Here is a 4,210-nt window from a genome sequence, read left to right on the forward strand (position 1 = left end):
GGTTCATAGTAAAAGTTCAATAATGTTTTTAAGCCAAACTCACAGCCCTCACCCCGAGGAGCTAAATGTCACTGACGGTTTGCTGGTGTCCTCTGCAGAGCAGGGAGGGCACTGAGAGGTAGGAGTTGCTTCCAGTGCGTAGGCAGAGCATGCCTGTGACAGGGAAGGGGTGATCTGGAAAGCGCTTGGAGGTTAACTGAGTCTCAGCCGTGGTACCCCAGGATCAGTGTGGCAAGGCCAAACCGGTCTGAACCTCGCCCTAAGCACAGGACCCCATGACCCACCCTCCCTATTCACCCGATCTTGTCCCAAGCGACTTGTTTTTGTCCTCCCCACCCCCCCAATCCCGCCATGAAAAAGGTCCTCAAAGGGAAACATTTTAAACACTTTGCCGATGTGGAAGAGGTGAAACAAGCAAACCAACCTGCAGAAGCTCTAACAGGCATCAAAATCGACAAGTTCAAAAACTGTTTTGAGCGGTAGAGAAAGGTCTGGACAGTGCCCTCCGCGGTCCTGGGATGTGTCTCTTGCTCCCACAGGGTTTGGGTGGAAGTAGGGACGCGACTGCCTTCTTTCCAACCTCTTTTCTAGTCACCACGTTTGGAACCACCTCAGCCATCTACAGCCTCCGAGACCAGCCAACACCGTTTTGCTTTTTTACCTTAACTCTTCATTGCCAAGCAACCATGAGCTCCCAAATTCATCAGAATTATTCCGCCGAGGTGCAAGCTGCCATCAACCGCCTGGCCAACCTGCATCTGCCGGCCTCCTACACCTTCCTCTCTTTGGTGAGGGTCTCCAGGATGCCCCAGGCCTGAGTTCCCCAAAACTGCGCACCGCTGGCCCCCTGGGCGCGCGCTGGCCTTCGTGTTGCTAGGTAGTCAGGGGGCAGGGTCTGCATGCCTGGCGCCTCCCGCGAACCGTCGTTTCTTCTGCCACCTCTTCCCGCAGGGCTTCTATTTGGACCGCGAAGGCGTGGATCTGCAGGGCGTGGGCCACTTTTTCTGAGAGTCGGCCGAGGAGAAGCGCGAGGGCACGCAGCGTCTCTTAAAGCTGCAAAACCAGCGCGGTGGCCGCATTCTCTTCCAGGACATGGGGAAGCCTCCCCAAGGTGGGTGGGGCAAGACTCAGGACGCCATGGAAGCCGCCTTGGCCTTGGAGAAGAACCTGAACCAGGCCCTTCTGGATACAGGCCCTTTTGGATCTGCATGCCTTGGGTTCTGCCCGCACAGACCCTCATCTCTGTCACTTCCTGGAGAACCGTTTCCTGGATGAAGCTCATCAAGAAGTTGGGCGACCACCTGAGTAACATCGGCATGCTGGTGGCCCCAGGCCGGGCTGGGGGAGTGTCTCCTTGAAAGGCTCCCCCTCAAGCACAACTAGGAAACCTTTGGAGCCCAGAGGCCTTTGAGGGGCCCCTCTGCATTTCCCTGGCACCTGGCATTTACCTGAGCCTCTCCCTGAAACCACTAGGCTCCCTTTAAACCACCCTGGAGCCCTCTCCCATGCATTGGACCAGATGGAAACAGTAAAGCTTTTTGCAGGAAAAAAAACAGGAAAAAAAACGTCTGGATAGGTGCACTGCATCAAATGGAGAGGACTTTGAAAGGGGCTGAAGTTTAAACATGTAAGAATAAATACACAACTTAAAAATTATTTTATTTTTTTCCTAATTTTATTTATTTTAACTCTATTTTATTGATTATGATATTGCAGTTGTCTCAATTTTCCCCCCTTGACCTCTCCACCCGGTACCCACTTTCCCTCCAGCAATCCCCTCCTTAGTTCATGTCCATGAGTCATGCATGTAAGTTCTTTGGCTTCTCCATTTCCTCTATTGTTCTTAACATTCCCCTGCCCATTTCATATCAACCAATTATGCTTCTTAATCCCCCGCACCATTTCCCCATTTCTCCCCCTTCCCCCTCCCAGCTGATAACCCTCCAGGTGATCCCCATATCTATGCTTCTGTTCCTGTTCTGGTTGTTTGCTTAGTTTTTGTTTTTTAGATTCAGTTTTCGATACTTGAGTTTGTTGTCATTTTTAGTGTTGATAGTTTTTATCTTTTTCTTAAATAAGTCCCTTTAACATTTCATGTAATAATGGCTTGGTGCTGATGAACTCCTTTAGCTTTACCTTGTCTGGGAAGCACTTCATCTGCCCTTTCATTCTAAATGATAGCCTTGCTGGATAGTGTAATCTTGGTTGTAAGTCCTTGCTTTCTAGTAGACAATTTTTTATAAGTAAATATAGATTTCATTTTGGGGGTCCCCCTTTATGCTAGAGTTTCCACTAAGGGACTCTGGGTACAACTTGTAAAAAAAGTATTGCTATTGTAGAGAAAAGAATGTCCAGCCTACAGAAAAGTCTTATAAGAGTTTATTTGAGTTAAAATTTTGAGGGCAGTCAGACCACTGTGGCTCAGTTAGTTAGGTGTCATTCCACAAACAGAAAGGACGCCAGTTCGATTCCCAGCCAGAGCATATGCCTGGGTTGCAGGTTCAGTCCCCAGTTGGGGAGCATACGGAAGGCATCCACTTGATGTTTCTCTCCCTCTCTTTCTCCCTCTTTTCCCCTCTCTTTAAAATCTAAAAAATAAAACATTTGGAAAAATAATAAAATTTGGAGGACAGTCTCAGAAGCTAAATTTCAATAGAGTAAGAAAATGTTCCAGAGCATGGCAATTTTACAGCTTATTTTAAACATTAGAATCAAAGCAAAAGATATAAGGAGGGTTACGTGACATCCACTGGTGGTAGATTAAGGCGGAAGGCGCAAAAAAAAAGAAAACTGGAAGATTAGATAAAAAACAAAATGGAAAAACATACTTATTTTACATTGGCAGGTGCAGGATAGTTATTATTTAACATGACAGTGTTACAGAACCCCTGGGCTGCTCCAGTTGAAAACAAACCCACGGGCTCTTTAGTTAGGGGTCCGATTGCCCGCCGCCAGAATTACAACTCTTAATATTTCAGTTGAGTGAAAAGAAAATTGTTTATTTAACAGTTACACATATCCTTGCCTCCCCCCCTACCAAACCTAGCCAGTTTTAGGAAGGTCAGAAACACCGTTTCCCTACTTCCCAAACACAGTTCAGCTTTACCAGCGGCTGCCAATCATTCAATCTGATTGGGGAGGTCCTTTCTGTGCTGTGGTGCCCTTCAGCTCTCAATACAAAACCGCCAGGATTCTCAGCCTCCTTGCAAACTGTCTTCTTTCTGTAAACCGCGTGGCTCTCCTCTCCTTCTCCAGAGCACCCCTGCGAACACCCGCCAGTGAGGAAGACAGCCCCAGAGCGCACCCCCCCTAAAGTGTTCGCAGCTGCCTATATCTCCCTGACTGCGTCCTCTGATGCAGTGGGTGTTGCCAACAGTTCTGACCATTCACAGAACCCCCCCCCCCCCCCCGTAGTCTCTGTGTGCTTTCCATACCGTCTCCTGGTTCAAGACTCCTCCCATCCACCTGAGGCCTTGGAAGCATCCAAGCAATTTTGCATAATGAAAGACACCAGCCATCAGCCTCAGGCATGTGGAGGCATTCTGAAAGCTGCTTCCTCCTCCCCATCCCCCAGCCGCAAACTCCGGGGATTTTTGGACTCCCCTGTTTCTGTAACAACAGCACATAGAGATGGAATGTGGGAAACAAGGCAACAGCAGTGTCAACAGGAGTTTCCTATAAATTATTCCTAGGAACAGAGAGTCAGTAATAAATGCACAATTGTGGGTGTCTTTATCCTGTAAACAAGATAGCAGAGTTTCTGAGTTAAGACTTCACATCGAGTTAAGGTAGGATTAGGTACAGAAAGTAGGAGTACTTTATAAGAAGCCAGTCAACTGACAGAGAGGTGTCGAGTGTAATGAGAGTTTGGTAAAGAGTTAACATAATGAGAAACATAAGTAATTAAAGGGGAGCCCATAACTATTTCTCCCATTTGTTTGCACGGCATGGCTTAGCCAAGGTGGTCCTCGGGCAAGGAGAGAGCCCTTTTGCTACCAAATCTAATTGCTGGCTATAATATTCTGTCAGTCTTTGATGATTCCCATGTTTCTGGGTTAAAACTCCGAAAGCGTTTTCTCTATATTTATATATGAAAAGGGAGAGAGGAAGCCTAAGATTAAGGTGTCTCAAAGTGGAAGCTTTAAGTCATTTTTTTTCTTTCACGTTTCTGGAGCTTGTTGACATTTGGAGTTCCACTGGATTAGATCAG

The 4,210-nt window shown here is 47.3% G+C and overlaps 1 pseudogene; it reads left to right on the forward strand.

Annotated features, from left to right (window-relative positions):
- The first annotated feature begins 686 nt into the window (after nt 1-686).
- On the forward strand, nt 687-1,383 carry LOC149990436 (ferritin light chain-like; annotated as a pseudogene).
- The last annotated feature ends 2,827 nt before the right edge of the window (nt 1,384-4,210 follow it).

The sequence above is a fragment of the Furipterus horrens genome, unplaced genomic scaffold, assembly GCF_987537825.1.
Source record: "Furipterus horrens unplaced genomic scaffold, mFurHor1.1.pri manual_scaffold_17, whole genome shotgun sequence".
In the NCBI taxonomy this organism is placed as follows: Eukaryota; Metazoa; Chordata; class Mammalia; order Chiroptera; family Furipteridae; genus Furipterus; species Furipterus horrens.